The sequence below is a fragment of the Trachinotus anak genome, unplaced genomic scaffold (genome assembly GCF_046630095.1).
Source record: "Trachinotus anak isolate AG129_WGS33_773 ecotype Australia unplaced genomic scaffold, CSIRO_AGI_Tana_v1 ptg000014l, whole genome shotgun sequence".
In the NCBI taxonomy this organism is placed as follows: domain Eukaryota; kingdom Metazoa; phylum Chordata; class Actinopteri; order Carangiformes; family Carangidae; genus Trachinotus; species Trachinotus anak.
The window spans coordinates 3,235,265-3,254,245 of record NW_027273865.1 but is presented as its reverse complement, the minus strand read 5'-3'; the positions used below and the strand labels follow the sequence as shown (position 1 = coordinate 3,254,245).

General features: G+C 42.9%; 1 protein-coding gene across 2 annotated transcripts in view; it reads right to left on the bottom strand.

Annotated features, from left to right (window-relative positions):
• Window positions 1-17,337, bottom strand: part of LOC139631831 (exocyst complex component 3-like protein 2) — a 51,911-nt gene extending 34,574 nt beyond the window's left edge. The window contains exon 1 of one of the 2 annotated variants that reach the window (XM_071496429.1): window positions 16,887-17,337. The gene's annotated coding sequence lies outside the window, so the exon portion shown is untranslated. Of the gene's footprint in view, window positions 1-7,628; window positions 7,948-16,886 lie in introns of those variants that run through there. The other variant, XM_071496428.1, reaches the window with a different exon arrangement.
• Window positions 17,338-18,981: the final 1,644 nt, after the last annotated feature.

The following is an 18,981-nucleotide window of genomic DNA, read 5'->3' as shown; positions in this document are numbered from 1 at the left end:
CTTATCGATTCCTCTATTGACTCCACCAGCGAAAACTCACGCATCATGACGTCACACACCGCGACAAACTTTCAATACAGAGTCATAGCTGAAAGAAAAAGGAGGTCGAAAGCGTGGCTACATATCCCCAAGAACGACAACTGCGCTACCTGTAATTTATGCAACGCGGTGATTTCATGCAATGGGGCAAACACAACGAAAATGCTCAAGCATCTGTCGACACAACACAGAATAAAACTACAAGAATGCAGCGTGTTTGAAGGCCTACGCACCAGTGCTTCTCAATACAGCACCTCCGTTAGTAAAGGTAAAGTTAAATATCCTATGTTGAAACATTAGCGCCATTCCAGCAGGCTTAGCAAAATATTCTCTCGTTTTAGATGATGACAGGCAGGACAGGTCTCAGGCTTCAACAAGCTGCTCAACCTCACCTCCCACCCCGCAAAACCCTTTCATGCTTGCTGCAGTGGAAGCGAAAATGAGTGAGGAGAGGGTGCACAAGTGTCACCGAGCAGTGACAAAGTTTATTGTGAGAGGTTTGCATCCTCTCTCAACAGTAGAACAACGGGAGTTTCGGTAGGTGGTTACAGGCTTTCGTACACGTTAGTTGTAAGTTGATGTAGTGTGCAGATTGAGGCAGATACCTTAGCAGTGCTTGTCACATGGGCCATTATTTGTATGTAAGCTAGATGCACACATTGTCTTATTGAAAGTACGGCATGTGTCCAGTTAGGAATCAATAAGGGAATCGATAAAGAATTGGATCGAAAAGCAGAATCAAAAATGGAATCAATATTGATCAAATCTACTGAGAAACTTCAGGCGTGAATATGAGGAGCTGTTAGTGTGACAGAGGGATTCTGGGAAAGAAAGCTCTGCTCTCAGGTAAATAAAGGTTCACACACAGAGACAGATGAGAAACAATGTTCCAATCACCACTTTGGAGTCGTTATGATGTTAATGAGTTTCTGAGGCTTAAAAGTGTTTCTCTGATTTCTCAAAAGCAGTGAGAACACAGACTTTTATTTTGTACATAAACACGAACAAACATGCACACTCATGGACACACCCACAACAGAACCACAGCTGAAAAAAATGTCAGCTCTACCCTCATCAACCAACAGTACAATGTTGCTTACATGTTGTATGCATATATACATACACACACACAGATATGTGTGTGTGTATGTATATATGTACTTATTCATGTATACATGTATAAGTGCTGAAAATTCAATATGTTTAAATATATTTTGTTGCATTCCTCCATCAGTCCTCCCAGTCCAGCTGCAGTTAATTAGTGTGTGGTCTCTTGGGTTTTATGAGGTCACAGTGACCTTGACCTTTGACCTTTGAACACCAAAATCTAATCAGTTCATCCTGAATCCAAGTGATGGTTTGTACATAATTAAAAGAAATTCCCTCAAGGTGTGACCGAGATATCACGTTCACCAGGTAAATCAAAACTCTGACCATTCTAACCAGGATTGAACACGTCTATACTTTGATTTGAGTAAAGTTGTAATGGACTATTTTCATACTGTGGTACTGAACCTCACACATGAGTAAAGTTTTCTCTGCAGCTGAATGGAGCAGGTGGTGGTGACTGACAGGAGGTCATAATCAGACAGACTGGAGGCTGCAGTGACTCGGTATCAGAAAGTGATGAGACGGGCCGGGGCTAGCTGGTTAGCATGCTAACTTCAGAAGAAGAAGGTGATAGAAACATGAGCTGTGGTGTTACTGGAGACGCTGTTGGTGAGTAAAGAATAAAGTTGCTAATGCTGCTAATGCTAACGTTAGCTATGTAGCAATACTAAAACTTACATATAGCTGTGTTAATGAAACACTACACAGAAAGAAACAGATCCCAGAGGACAGTGACACCATGATGAAGTCAGGTCAGATGTTTTAAAAACAGAACAGGTCACGTCCAATAAACTGACCCACAGGTGCCCTCGTTCAAGACGTATCAAAATAAAAGCACTGAACAAAGAAACCACACGCCACTCATCCTTTTTAATCACACTGAGTAGTTTTAAAAGCAGGTTATTAATGACACCTGAGCAGAGTGAACGTGTTTCAAATCCCAGCCCTAAACTGATCACAGATCAGACCAAGTGTTTCCTGTGAAGAACCATCACAGTAGATGATTGATTAAAGCCGAGCAGCTCTGATAAAGAAGAACTTTAGTGGCTCCAAAGTCCCATCAGCCACCTCTCCATGAGGTCTGGTCTGGGTGGGTCTTTTAAATGATCACAGTCCAAGGGAGTGTGTCAGAGCAGGAGGAAGAGCAGGAGGAAGAGGAGGAGGAAGAGGAGGAGGGGGAGGAGGAGGAGGAGGAGGACTGAGCGCAGCACAGTGTGAATTCAAATAATCTACTTCAATGCAAAATCAACACACATCCAAATGTGTCAATACAGTTTTGTACCATGAAAGGAGCAGGCAACAGTGAGACAAACATGTGAGGAGGAGGTAACACAAACACAAAGGTGTTTCTCTGTTGTTCAGACTGAATCTAAACAGGACTGTGACGTTGTAAAGACACCAGCTGATCACAGCAGACTCTCTCTGTACCTGTTCGATTCTGGTCAGAGTTCCTCCTTCACCCGTCACATATGAAGAGAGTTTCAGATATTTAACATTCAGGACACACAGAGGACAGACTGCAGCGTCAGATCCAGTAACAATAACAGCAGATTGCATAAGTTTGCCTGCAGGCAACGACAGACATGAGACGCTGTGAGAGCAGCGATCAGGGCACCAGCAGAATAACTGAGCAGGTCCTGACTGACAGGCCGCTCTTAGCTTGCAGAACTCCACTGTAGATTTGAATGATTTAAGGCTGATCATCAAATTACCTGCTTATCACATAATCCAACCCACATTTCAGATGTGAGCCTTCAGTTACCCACACTGCATCTGTGTTTCATTATATTAAAACCGCTGCCTCAGCAGATTCTGTGAGGGAAAACAGCTGTTCACAAAAATGTAATATAATCTCTTCCCTGAAGGGTGGGTGGGTGGGTGGGGGGGCTGCAGCTGAGACAAGAAGTACTGGAACACTGGAGCAGGAGGAAAATGATGGAGGTCCGACAGAGTTCAGGTCCAGCATGAAGAAAGTTCTGGTTCTTATGACACTGAACTTTGTTCATTTAAAAGACACATGAGACAGAAAATCCAGTTTCAACCAGGCCTCCACCCAGAACCAGTCCTCCAACCAGAACTAGTCCATCAACCTGAACCAGTCCTCCAACCAGAACCAGTCCACCAACCTGAACCAGTCTTCCAACCTGAACCAGTCCTCCAACCAGAACCAGTCCACCAACCTGAACCAGTCTTCCAACCTGAACAAGTCCTCCAACCAGAACCAGTCCACCAACCTAAACCAGTCCTCTGACCAGAACCAGTCCACCAACCAGTCCTCCAACCAGAACCTGTGCTCCAACCAGAACCAGTCCACCAACCTGAACCTCAACCTGTCTCCGTTCCAACGAACGTACTGTAACGAGAATCATAATGTCACCTGTTCTACACCTGAGTGCTCATTTACATACAAAAACACCCCAGAATGCCAAGTACATCAGTTTGACATGATGGTGAAAAGTAACTACGTACATTTACTGAAGTACTGTCTGTACTTTCAGATGTCTGAGTTTTTAACCGATCGCCTCTGAACGTCTCATGAATCCATTTAAATAACCTGAGACACAATAAGATCAAATGATCTACAGGCTCAGTCCAAAGTCTAAAACTAAATTCAGTCCTTTGATGACCCTTCAGGTTTATGTGTGACCCTCTGGAGGGGCCCGACCCCTAGGTTGGGAACCAGTGGACTAAACTATCTAAGTGTATATGACATAGTTAAAGCAGCTCCAACAATAACATGTCAGATATGATGAAATACCATGATGATACTTTTACTTTGACAGTTGAAGTACATGTTGCTGATGATACTTTTGTACCGATGATGTAAAAGAACCTTCCTGTGATGTAAGAGTCTGAAACCAGAAGACGTTTAGAACCAGTTCACTGTTCTTCATTCAACAGTGTCTACACACCACATGAACCAGATCAATACAGAGCTGCCCTCTGTTCCAATAATCAATAACCTCCAATCAGCAGAGCTGCAGAGACTGTTGACAAGTTTAAAGTCCATGAGAAACTAACAGAGAAAGCCAGAATCTAAATACTTGTGAGTATTCTTGGGTCTGCGGGGAACTGGACTGCAGGACCTCCAATGATCCAGATCCAGATCTGAAAATCCTACAGCTCAGATTGTTCCAGCAGAGACTGATGAAAAAAATCTGATGACTTTAACAACATCACAGCCTTAAACACATGAACCAGTGAGTCTGCATCAGCATCAGCAGCTTCACCTAGACGTCTCACCTGTCTCACCAGTCTCACCAGTCTCACCTGTCTCACCTGTTTCACCTGTTTCACCAGTCTCACCAGTCTCACTTTTCTCACCCGTATCACCCATCTCACCTGTCTCACTGTGTGTTTTTCATGTCCTTCACCCAGAACCTGTCTGTGGCAGTAAACCAAAGGGACACAGAGACCAGGTCCAGGACAAGAGGTTCAAGTCTGGTTCAGTTTTATGGAAAAGAGAAAAAGTATGAAACAGCTAATGTTGGTGTTTGATATCGTTTTATCAGAGCTCAATCCTTTTTATCAATTACTGAATTATCTCCCATCACTGATCAGTTATTGACAAATAACTCAGGGTCACAGGTTCAGATCAGATCTGGGATCAGATGGACCAGAATCCACGATGACTGCTGTGTTTAACAAGCTGCGATCACCTAATCATTTCTCTGTTGGACTTCACAAACACAGATGTTACAGAGGGACACCTCCTCATTCACACACAATCTTTGGCAGAGTCCAGTCAGATGGAGAAAATACCAGCAGAGATAAAAGGTTTAAGAAGGGATTCATTGGCATCAGAGCCAGATGAGTCTGGGTATTTAGCAGACCAGGACCTAGATCTCATCTGGGCCCAGTCCTAGAGATGTAAGCTCAGTCCCAGTTTCCTGTCCCCACTCATCCTCTCTGACCTCTGAACTTTCTGGCTTCAGAAATAAAAAACTCTCTTCAACTAAAAATCAGCCCGACAACAGTTAAGATTTCTGTTAACTTGAACACCATTTCCCAGAATCCCACAGACTGTGACAGACTCCTTTGTCGTGTTTCTTCTTGCTGCAGGTGAGTCCAGTTTTAACTGAAGTTCATCAAGTGAAGGTGAGTCTGTGTCATTACAGTAAAACTTTAAATGTGTGTGTGTGTGTGTGTGTGTGTGTGGACGTCATCTCAGTGTCTACAATGTAAATATTCAGTAGACAGAGGAAGGAGAAACGTTCAACTAAAGATTTTTCTGTCTCACATTGTGACATCTGAAGAATTGTAACAACTTTTCCTGTCCTGAAAAAATATTCTATCACCTGATGACAGTTTGCTGGAAACTGTAAAAGAGCAGGTGCCTTCAAAAACTAGGCAGATGATTGGATGAACTGTCTGTCCATCATCTGTCGTAGCAGGAGGGCGCACAACACACAACACAACACAACACAACACAACACAACACAACACATAAGACAACACAACACACAAGACAACACAACACAAGGGACAATGCAGAAAGGTCGTGTGACATGTTCGGACTCTCAGTGCAAGTCACCAACAGTGAAGGGGTCAAAGGTCAAAGAAGTTCAGAGTTCAGACAGAAACAGAAGTTCTGTCATTTCTGTTTCTTTCTCTGCAGGAAGTTAAAATGTCGCAGTCAGCAAGTGAAAACACAGAAGGTGGGGGAGGGGAGGTGGAGAGGGTGGGGTATTTTTCCATACAGTAAGCAATGATTTGCTTTATGTATGGGTTCATTCATTCATTCATGTTTCTCTGCTTATTTTACTGTGTAATCACATCCAGAGGAGGAGGAAGAGGGGGAGGAGGAGGGGGAATCAAAAATGGAGAGACAGAGACAGATAGACAAAGAGAGAGTGGACTTTGTCACCCTTCATTCTTTTGTTTGTTTGCAGCTTCATTGAAAAAACAGCCTTTCTAACTGAGCAGTGGAGAAACCTGCAGTCACGGTGTCAGTGAATGCAGCGCTGCAGCGTCCCTGCTGAGGCTGAATGAAGCCAGTGTGGACATGTCAGAGACGTCTCTGTGCTGCAGGACAACACAAACCCTGCTCAGCTGACCTCAGTCAACAAACTGAGGATGACTCCGCTGTCATTCAGACAACAACCAGAGGTTTTCACCAGCAGAACAGACATCATCACTTCATCACTTCATCATCACTTCATTCTGTATCAAGATCTGATCACTGAGAAAATGATGGAAGTCAGATTTTTACAGGACATTGATATGAATCCTGTCACAGAGACAGTTGTTCATGTGTTTGGTCCCGTACTGACTGAACAGCTGACACCATCGAAAACCTATAAAACTGTTAACACCTGTTTTTGTTATAAAATCTTGATTTGAAGTGTAACTCCATATCTCCTGTGTTTACAGTCATTTTGTGATACGACACAGAGTCTGACGATGACTCAGTAAAACTCTTCTGTAGCAGAGGCTTCATTTAACGCCACATTCCCAGACTGACTGAGTGAATCAGCTGATCCATCTGATGATAAATAAAAAGAGTTCAGTCCTCTTACTGACTCAACCGACAAACACAAAACCTACAGTTTTACTGTGAAGCTGCATAACAGCAAACAAACTGTAAAATCAACCTCTGACATATTATTTCTTTCTGCATTGTCCTCTCCCTCCCCTTCAGTTGAGCAGCAGTTTTAAATTTTTTTTTTTTCAATGTCTCCTGCAGAGGTTAAGATGATGCACCTGAACATGTGACAGGTACACTAACAGTGCTGCTGACCTCAGGTAACTCAGGTGTTTACACCTGATGAAGGTGGTCTAGAACAAAAAGTCATGAATGAATACACTGACAGTAAGTGAGACGATGTGCTTTTATGTGAGGGATCTAAATCTTCCTCAGTGTCTCTACCTGCGGCGACTCCACCTGATCTAAAGGCAGACATCCTGAGGTCCTGAGTTTGTTCCTCACTGACAATTCCTGCTGCCCTAAATGCACCATCTGTACTGCAACTTTAAAGCCATTCAGAGACAAAACAGAGTCCTGCATATCAGACTGAGGAGGGTTTACCAGAGTCACTGAGCTTCACTGTCAGCCTCTGACCTCACCTGTCCTTCACACCTAAACACACCTGAGCCCAGTGCTGCAGCAGATCAAACTCAGATCACACTAATCATCAAAAGTCATTTTCACAGCAAAAACATCAAAATCTCCAGTTTCAGCTTCTCTGAAGTGAAGATTTGCTGCTTTAATCCGTTTTTAATTTGCTGATATACACCTGAACATGTCACCTGAACATGTCACCTTGGGTTTTAGAAACTTTCTATTCTAATTCTATTTCTAATTCTAACAGTTACACAGAATATCTTAAATGATTAATCGATCAGTGGATTAACCAATAGCAGATCTCGATCAGCTACAGCCTGAATTTTTCCCTCTTCAAACAACATCAACGTGATTCTGATCATTCTGCGTTAAAGCCTAAAAAAGTTCTCTTTTTTCGGGCGGTTCTCTGACTTACTGCAGGGGGTCATGGTGGCGGACCAGCGGCTCAATCTGTCATCAGAACCCGGACTGAAGCGTCACAAGCGGCGGACGCAGAGTTGGCTCCGTCCTTCTCTCAGCCTCTGCTCGACACAGACTCGACCCGCTCTCAAGAAGCGGCTGGCGTGGGGTGTACCGTTCATGATGCCTTCAGGCGCGGTCGGAATGTCGAAATCGAGAAGGGAGCGGCGCTTTAAAAGCTCAAGAAAGTGTCCAGATGTTGATCTTATTTCACAAAGCTTTGTTTCCCTCATGATTCTGAAATGTGGACCACCTCAATAAAATGATCTGCTTTCTACAACAAGTGAATTATTATTATTATTATTTTATGTTATTCTACTTTTTGTTTCATGTTAATGACGTTTGTCCTGGAGATAAAGAAAAGTTAAAGTGTTTGATGAGAAGAATTTTTAAGCCTGTCCCAGAACATGACTGACAGAGCTGAAAGACTTCCTATTTTATCACTTCCTGTTCCCGCGTCCTGAAGTCTCTGGGTTTTTGGTAGATGACTGAAATAAGGTATGTGGTTTAACAAGCTCAAGACAATTTCACGTTTTTTTTCTACAACATAAAATACGTCAGTGTGCTGCATGTATACTTGACATTGATTGGTTAATTGATTGCGCACATCTGACGTCAGTGTATTGTCAGTTTGACAGATAGCCTTTTCTGTTTCCTCCTCCTCTCAGAAAATAACATTTAATCATTTTTATGGGTTTTATTAAGATGATTTTTGATTTTGTTGTCAAACCAAATTACAGTTAAATATCTAGCGTCCTCTCTTTGCTACCATGGCTCATTTTTACTTTTTCCTCTCTGTTGTTTAATCAGCGATGAGCTGAGACGTGACCACCTCGTTAGGTCCTTTGGTCTGGACCGTGGTTTGAGGCATTTATCTAACCTGACGTGAAAGCACCATCAAAGCAATTTCTAAATACACTCAATGAGCACTCTATTAGGAACACCTGTGCACCTGCTCATTCATATAATTATCCAATCAGCCAATCACGTGGCAGCAGAGCAGATCCAGGTGAGGAGCTTCAGGTAATGTTCACATCAAAGGCTCCGGTCACTCAGATAACCACTCTGTACACCTGAGCTGAGCAGAAAAGCTTCAGAGTGAACAACACGTCAACCTGGAGGTGGATGGACTACAACAGCAGAGACCACATCTGGGTCCACTTCCTGTCACCAAGACCAGACACCTGAGGCTGCTGTGGACCCAGACTCACCAACACTGGACAGGTGAAGACCTGGTCTGATGGATCTGGATTTCTGCTCAGGCAGCAGATGGTAGGGTCAGAGTCTGGATCCATGGACCAACCTGCCTTGTGTTGAGATATTTTTTAATTGCCAGTGTTTCCACTCAGATTTTAAACAAATTGAAAATGATCATAAGCCAGTGGATGGAAAGAGTTTGTCCTTCATCACTGACCCTGGACCAGCCTCCTCCTCAGGGTCAGTGTGGACAGGAGGAGGAAAGTTGTTTTAGGACTGAAAACCCCCCAAAAACGAACGTTTCCTGTTTCATAGATATTGACATGAAGCAGTTTTGTCAGGTTTAAGCACAGACTTTGTTACCTTGTATAAATGGACACCTGGGAGTGTTTTATAGCTCTCACACCCTGGCCTCCTAAAGAAAAACCAGAGTCCCTCCTGGTCCAGGTCTGGTTAAAGTCTCACCCTCGTTTTTATTTCAGGGTTAAATGACTTCCTGTTTCTTTCTTTTTCATTTTTTTGCCAATCCTTCAAATCTGTCACTTCTCATTCAACAGGGACCTCATTACTCTGTGTGTGTGTGTGTGTGTGTGTGTGTGTGTGTGTACATTCCTGCAGTTGAAAGTCACTGGTCAGTCAGCTGGTAAACACACACCTAACAATGGAGCTGACACAATACTTATTAACTCTGCTTTCAACACAGGTCAACACACACGCACGCACGCGCACACACACACACACACACACACACACACACACACACACACACACACACACACACACACACACACACACACACACACACACACACACACACACACACACACACACAATAACCCCTGTCACCTTGCACTGAGTCACAGACGACCATTAACTAGAAAAGTCCATCAGGATCAGGACTGATTCTCTTCTGTTGTTGGTTTCAGAGCTACAGACTCAACATTTATTCCTCCGTCTGTGAGTGGCTGCTTTTAATGACCAGACCAGGGGACAGCAGCACAACAAAGCTACGTCCACTCTCCTCCAGAGACTTTCAGTTCCGTTTTAGTCTAAAACTCCAGGGTTGTGTTGTAGTTTGGACAGACAGAAACAGAGACCTTTGGAAAAGATGACGTAGACACCCATGGTGGCTCCTGATTGGCTCTTATCAGCCTGGACTACCAGTGGTGAAACAACATGGATAATGAATTAAAGTGTTTCAGGTGTGTTAGAGGAGGGAGATCGTCTCTGATACGGAGCTAAAACACTCAGCAGGATGGAGATCGATTTAATTTTTAAATGCTGTATTGAGATGAAAACGTTAGCGTGGACGTGACTTAAGAGGAGGTGTGAAGTTTTGTTGTCAATTGTTCCTCTTTAAGATTTGCACTTTTCTATCAGAGATTTGGTTCATGTCTCACCCTCAGATTCAACCAGAGGCCTGTCTCACACAGAGTTAAAAAAGTTTGGGTTCAGCTCTGGTGTCCAAACTCTCGAGGACGGGAGGACACAACACAATCAGTTTGTACCCGAGACACCAACACACCTGCACCTGTACTGAGCTGAAGCTCAGCTCATCCACAGAGCAGCTCTGTGGTTCAACTGTCCAACAACATGAAGCTTCACCTCATCTCCACACAAACTAATGTGGCAACAGCAAATATCAAATTTCATGTCTGAGACCAAAGAATGAAATCATGAATCAAAACAAAGAGCTGCTGAGAGAAAACCCTTCTCCTCGAGATAATGACCATGGACCCTGGCTGAGAGCTGATCTCAGGAGTGTTAACGGCTGAGAGAAAATATCAGAACTTACTAAAGTCACATGATCACTGTCACAGGATGAAAATTACAGCAGCTTTGGATCTGACTCAAAATCTGCACCATCACCACCTGTTGATGTAGAATGCAGTCTAGGATACTATCCCAACGCCACACAGCCAGTTCCTAAAGTATCCTGAAAAACAGACAGAGTGAGACCTCTTCAGGCCTTCTGACTCTGGATGTGGACAGACAGAAGAAACCTCCTGACGACAAACTGTTCATGGTCACAACCAGAGACAGGCGCACACATAAACCAACATAATAAACATGTCTGCGTGTGTGTCAACTGAGGTTACCATGGAGACACATCTGATCTCCTCTATCAGTCCACATTGATCCACTTTCCCTCTTTGTCTCTGATCTCAGGTCAGATCTCTGGTCCATGAGGGCTGTTACATAACATGTTCAACATCTCAGCTCTGTACAGATGTAGACACACACACACACACACACACACACACACACACACACACACACACACACACACAGTCTGGATGTCTTGCAGCTCCATCTCTTATCTTAATGAGCAGCAGAAACCCTCCGGGTCAGGAAACTCTCACCAGTGTTACTCAACTCTGAGTCTGTGTTGAGTAACTGTGGAGAAAATGATCTGAGATCTAGACCTTTATGCGCTGCCAGAGGTTTGTTGTGTTCATGTTCCCATGGACTGATGAGCAGACAACAGGCCCCTGGACACAGATGTGTAACTGGCCCCCAATCCTCCTAAAGAGAAGCTAGAATGTCAGTCTGGGGGACAACACGGCTGTTTACTGTCTTCATGTGTCTTTTTGTTGCTGTTGTCATTTCATTGACTTTCCAACAGGAACAGGTTGTGCACCAGGGGCCCCCTGACCCGGGGGTCCATGAACAGTGAATCCAAGTCACCAAACTTCACACGCCTGTCGCTCATTTTGACTCAGCATGACTGTGAGAACTGATGGTTCACCTGTTCACCTGTTCACCTGTTCATCGGCGTCTGTTTCTTTCACTAAACTGTTTCCAGACAGTAAAAACCAGAAGGTTCAGATGTTCAGCTGTACCAGGGTCAGTGGTCAGATCAGGGAGCTGAACAATGAGAAAATAACACAAACAAACAAATTCACTAATGAGTCACACCTTGGCCCATTCGACTCACACAATGGCAGGGTGGGGCAGGTTAAATACCTGGTTCTCTCCCATCAGCATTTAGAACTGAAGAAGACTTGCGGATGAGACATGAAACATCTTCAAGAAACCTTAAAGAAGTCCAGTTGCCTTTGACCTGGACGACTGAGAACCACAGACATTACACAAACAACTAGAAATGCAGGAATATTTGTTTTGGTCTCGACGACTGTGGGGTCAGTTTACATGATTCTGCTGAATCTTAAGCACACAACACGAAGTGGAAGTGATGACACAGAGAAATGTACAGACTGTGTGGCAACTTTATATAAACACACCATGAAAACCTGGACAGAGATGAAGATATCAGAGGAGGAAGAGAAGATTATGATGATGATAACGACACAAACACATGAAATGATGGACTCATTTCTGTCTGTGTTAGCTTTATTTATTTTGTCATATAAACTTTATCGCTAATTTTACAGCAAATGTAACAACGTTAAAACTCAAGCAGTGTTTGGATACTAGAGCAGGTTCTGAAGGTTCATGATCATCTGAGCCTTCAGGTGCTTTGGGCCAGTGTTGTGTGTCTGTTTGTAACCGATGAACGTGAACATGAGCTTTATTCAGACTTAACAGTGCCCACACACCAGCAGGTGGCCAAAAGACATCAGAAGAAAAACGGTGTTGTACGACAGCACCTGAGAATTTATGGTACCTGACGTGTCCAGTAGCTGTGTGCCAGTTCAGAGCAGCTACAAAGGGCCACACCTTTGTAGACTGAAGGTGTGGCCCTTTGTAGCTGTTGTAGACGGTGAAGGCCGAACCGAAGTGAGACGGTCTGGTCTACGGAGGATCTTGCGTTGCGTCATCAGATGTGTCTGCCCACAATGACATCACAGAGTTTGTCTTCTGTTGCCTAGCAACCTGGCACATGACTTTTTTTTCACAGATGCAGCCTCTGAAGGATGTGGCCCCTGAACTGGGACCCAGCTTGTGTCTTGTGTTGCACCTGGTTCTGCTGAAACCAGTTTGTATGAACATTTGAGGGACTTTTATGAACAAATCAGTGTCTGAATAAACAACCACAGCAGAAACATATCGAGCTGATCAGTCTTTAGAAATATCTGTGAGTGAATGATGATCACAAGAAATCATTAATAAAGAGTCTGACCATGACCCAGCAGTCACAGAGTCAAACTCACATCAGACACACACTCAGGGTGGGTTTTAAAGCCTGTGTGTGGCTCTGCAGTAGCTGACAGTGATGTGGCATTGACGGGGGCTGGAGATGGACCACAGGAGGACGTCCTATTGAAAGAAAAGAAATGAATGTTTTGGACTGTGAACTTAGTTTAATTTCTAAATTGTGAACTATGAACATGAAGTATTTCATTTGAATCTGTGTGAGCTGAACTTCTGAATTTCAGACTTACCAGCGAGAAAACTGTGAACATGAGAAAAGCGTGAAGAGAGAAGCTGACTGACAAAAACAGAAACCATCAATATCATCTGAAAGTAGAGTTGTCTTTGTGCACATTGATTTCAGTGCCATGTTGTGTACCTCTAAACAGTGCAGGTGTGATAAAGTGTGTTCAGTCTGTAGAAAATCCTCCATGTTGTGTTACATAGTTTTCACTGAGGTTTAGTTTTGTTGTTGTTTTGTGTCAGAAATAATTTCAATAACCACAAAAGGCTGAAATGACTGTTGACTGTGTCACAATATGAAGTTCTGAGTCCCAGCTGAGAGGAGACCCACAGAAATGTTAGGCAGAGAGTTGTTTAGCTGAATCAGCAGCTGCACATTTATTACGAGTGTGTGTGTATGTGAGTGTGCGTGTGTGGCAGATCAGTGGGTCAGAAAAGGAAGTCCATACAGTCAGAACTGTGAGTGTTGGTTTGATTTTGCTGCTGTCATTGGTTTAATAAAGTTTCAGATTCAGGCTGTTCAGAGACAAAATCGAAACACAAAACTCTGCTGGTTGTTTGCAGCTACATGGTGCGCACTACACTCTACAATGCAGACTACACAACAGACTACACTCTACACAACAGACTACACAACACACACACATACACACACACACACACACACACACCTTTCACTCAGAGCACTGAGGGAAGAAGAACTCCTGAGCACAGGGATCAGGACGGAGCCATGAGCCTGTAGAGAACCTGTGGACCTGCTGCCTTTTGAATGTTGGAGCCGTTTTCTGTTGTTGCCTCTTTTAGGCCTTAGATCCGACTGGATGTTATGGTCCTGAAACAGGAAGCAGGTTCTGACTGCATCATTGACAACACAATTGCTTCCACCCAGCATGCACTGGGCTCACCTTGGCATGATGTCTCACTAAGTAGCAGGACATAAAATCAAGGTTTCATGTCCTGCTACTTGTACTGAGTGAGTAGGTAGTACTAATGACCTGGACTCTCCCCAATTGTATCAGTCTGTCACCACACACACACACACACACACACATACACACATACACACAGGTTTTTAGAGGAAGGTGTCAGTCAGCACACACCCAGCTGAGGAATTACACTCGGTAACAGGAGATACTTTAATGTTGTGAGCAGGAAGTCAGGCTGTTCAAAAGGAACAGTTCGACTGTTTCACTTTCATCTGTGTCCAGTACAGACACTGGAGGCAAGAGGAAACTGTTCGCCTCGCTCCATCATCAGAGGTGGTGTTTCTGCAGGTAGGTCACATCCTCTGTCTGCAGCACAGAGATGGAGGAGGTCGGCAGTGTCTGCTGCAGCACTGGTGGAAAACCATCAGCCTCTTCTGTGGAACATGAACGTCCACATGGGTAAAGGAAGCTAAGCTAATGCTAAGGCTAAGAAAGCAGAAACAACAGAGAGCATTTCAAGTCAACACCTGTAACCACGGTAACTGCAAAAAACAGAGATGAAGATTGCTGTAACCACAGTAACTGTACACAACAGAGATGCAGACAGCTGTAACCATGGTAACTGATGCAGACAGCTGTAACCATGGTATCTGTACACAACAGAGACGCAGACAGCCTAAAAGAATAAAAATGAAAAATACAGAACACAAAATAAAACTAAATCAAAGTCAGTGTATGTAGACACAGTTTGCTTTGAGCTAATGCAACATATCTTAGTTTAGCGTGTTAGCATGTCAACATTTGCTAATTAGCTGTAACCACAGAGTCCAGCTGAGGATGATTTGAATGTCCTCAGTTCTGCAGGAACTGTGAGCTGCATTGAAATGTGAGCTGATGATGGATCATCAGAGTTATTTTGATGAACCAACAGACTGAACGACACCATCCACAGAGCCATGGCCAGGACATCTTTGTCTCTCAGTTTGTGAATGCACAAACGCACACAGACACACACTTGATAAAAAGCCAAACTGCAGAGTCACCTATATTTTTTGAATTGTGTTGCAAATTCACAGGAAACACTGATCTGACAACCTTGTATTCAGCAGCAGAGACAGAGACAGAGACAGAGATGCCAGACAGTCTTAGAGAAAAAAAAGAAAAAGAATTTTACCCTGATCTGAATATAAATTATAATTAATTATGTGAAGGTTGTTGTAAAGACAAAATTCTGTGATATTTGAAAACTGAACACTGGAGCCAAAAGCATCAGTTGGAGCTGCAGGACCTTTCAGTCTGTTCACTGACTGTTACTTTACACCTGGTTTCATCACTTATGAGGACGTTGCATTGACTTACATTGATTCTCTGGATTCTCTTAACCTCAAACTAAGTCTTAACTCCTGAGTGGGATTATGGGGACCTGCACCGTGGCTGTGCACTTTCTTCTAATACCTGGCTTGACCCCAGTGTTTCCCAATTGTGCTACTTTCTCTTACACTGGATAGTAAAAAATGATTTGAATGGATTATTAATATTTGGGCAGAGGGGGAGGGGTGAGGCAAAGACACTGTGAGGTAAGAGGCACAGGTGTACGGAGATGTTACAATTATTCATTTTCATTTGGCTGCAGCGACACACAGCTCATTGTGGACATTAAGGTTGAATACTGTAAACCCCCCACCTCCATTCTCCACTCAGTTAAACACACAGGCATGACACACATTTTTAGATTTAGTGTGACTCACACTTCCTGAGGACATCATTACCTCTGACGTCCATCCAGAATAAACTCCCATAAACCCACCTAGAAATCAGAGGGATCCAGTCACAGCTATCTGCACATCCATGGCTACACTGCAAACAGGAACTTTTAATAGATAATTCAGCAAAGTTCATTTTCAAAAATGTGGTAAATATATGATGAAGAAATTGGGCTCAAGTTGTGATCCACAATGCAACTGTCTGAATCCATGGAAACATTATACTTCCTGTTTCTTGTAAAAGTTTTCATCTCTTCACACATGTGAAGACTTTTAAAGTTTAATGTGACATTACTCAACAGATTTTGTATTATAAAATCACTTTTAAATGGGATGAACAGAAGATCATTGAAATGAAGATGAAAAACTGATTTTATGATCATTTCGGGCTCTGATTGGGCAACTTTTTGTCAATCACATGTTTGTCTCCTGTGTCTTATGCAGCCCCAGCATGGACCATTGAAGACTTACTTTAACAAATATGAAAAAGTCAATTTTCTTAATATTTGCAGGAAGCAGCAAGAGCGATGCTGAGGGTCAGTGTGTGTCAGAGAAATGCCTCATTTCTTTTTAGACATTTGAGTTCATGAGAAATTAAACTGGAAAATACAGGTTGATTTTGTTTGAAACTAAACTGTGAAGTCATTTTTTTCATTTTCTGCATTTTTTTCTTTTCACATGATGATTTTATCCTGATTCGCGGAACCTTTGTGTTCATTTTTTGTCTTTCTTATTTTCATTCATTTGCTTTTATTTATTTATTTCCTAAACTCATGTTGTATTGATTAGTTGAACATTTGTTATTTATTTCTTCAGTGAAGGTCCAGCCTCTCACATCTGTTTTATCCTCATCTATTAGCTGTTTTATGTTGCTCTATGTATAGTGTGTGTTTTCAAAGACAGAAAATAGATCAATAATGTTCCCATAACACACACACACACACACACACACACACACACACACACACAGATTGAAGGAGCAGCTCTTACCTTTTTCTTGTTTTTTTGCAGAATAAAAAAATAATCCACGACTTCTCACGACTGAGACATCTCTGTGTCCACACAGTGTGTGTGTGTGTGTGTGTGTGTGTGTGTGTGTCAGTAAGTCCAGGTCAGCAGCTGTTGTGCTGGTTGTGAGTTTCAGTCTGTTGTCTCTGATACTTCTCCTCAGGTTCTACTGTTTTCTATGATTCCCTCAGGCCTGATGTTCCAGTAGAGGGTTTCTACTGTTCTCAGGTCAGCTCTACTCTGTTCTCTTTACTGTTCTTTACTCTCCCGGTCTGATCGTCTGCTGCAGGTTCCTTCCTCCTCGGCTCTGTCTGATGTTGACTGGGTTCTACTGGGTTTTACGGTTCTCCTGTCCCCTGTGTTCTCTGACTCTACTGGTTTCTATCCACCTCCACTCACTCCTTGTTGAGCTCTCTGGGAGCTCTGCTTGGTGTTTCCTGTTTGTTTTATTTTCTAGCTGCAGCAGGAAACAGTCATCTTTTCCTCTTCCTCCGACCACCACCTCCCCTGTCAGCCCCCCGCCACACACACACACACACACACACACACACACACACACAATTAGTCAAGTTGCCGGAACTACACAATGATCATGGACAGACTATGACACAACGGGCCCCTAGGCACAGACATGTAAAAGGCCCCCCACCCCTCCTCATGGGAACAAATCCCACGGACTGACAGTGACACACAGTGATGTTGTTTATAGTCGTCTAGTGTGTTTTTGTGGTTGTTTGATTGACTTTCCATCATAAATGATTCACTTTACTTCAGAATAGTCACTTCAAACATAGACTCAGGCCCAGGGGCCCCTTAAACAGCCCTTTGTTATCATTTACCGTCCCTACTGCTGCTGCAAACTGCAAACACACACACACACACACACACACACACACACACACACTCTCTCTCTCTCTCTCTCTCTCTCTCTCTCTCTCAGGAGGTGAGGAGCTTGTGATGTTGAAGCTCACAGACAGTAGAGCAGTAACTTACTGTGATGTGTGACAGTGATTATCACATTAACAGTCTGATCTCCCAGCTCTGTCCCCTCACTGAATGAAACTCACTCTCCATTTTCACATTTCCTCAGTCTGACACTGTACAGAGACACAGAACACTGGTTACTATTACAAGTGATGCCTTTACTGCCACCTCATATCTGTGTGAGTTAATTATACCACATCAGAGCTGGATCTTGCTTTACTGTTGCATTGCTCACGAGTAGGAAATTCAATTTCATTGTACTACTGTGTAATGGCAATAAAGGCATTCTATTCTATTCTATTCTATTCTATTCTATTCTATTGTGAAGGTAATTATCTTTTCTGGTATATTATACCATGATTTCCAGTTTGACAACAATGTGAACCATTTTTAAAAAATTGATTGATCAATGGTTTAGTCTATGAAACATCAAAAACATGTAAAAAAAAAAAAAAAAAAAAAAGCCCATCACAGCTTCACTAAGCTGAAGGTCTCAGATATTTTGTTTTGTTTGACCAAAAGTCCAAAAAGCCCAAAAAATATATTTTGTTCATAGTGAGAACAACGTTTGACATTGTTTCACTGTTTTTTAATGGAAAAAGAGCCTCTTTTTTCTGTTGATCAACTAATCAACCAATCATCTAATTGTTTCAGCTCTATTTAGCCACAGTAAATGAACTCCTGCAGGTGTTTCCTGGACAACTTGAATACACGCCTCTGTTGGCTGCTGGCTTTCATTAACATTTTATATATTTTTGATATATTTACTGATCAACTAAATTAGTTTAAATAAATCATTTTATTCCAGATCAGTGACGACTTGCAGATGCATTGAGAAACAGATCAACTGTCAACAGTATCTCAGGTTTTTGTTCCATTGTTTCATGCTGATGGAAAAGTGTATCCTCGTCCTCGTGACTCACAGTGAAGTATCTTTACCTCATTACTGCCCTCAGACCACCCTCATCTGCCCTGTCTCCCCTAGTGGAGGAGTTTGTAAAAGTTCCCATGGTCTCACATTACAACCTGAATTTGTGCCAAAAATATGTTAATGTATTTTAATAAAATATAAGTGTCTTTCCCCTTCTCATAA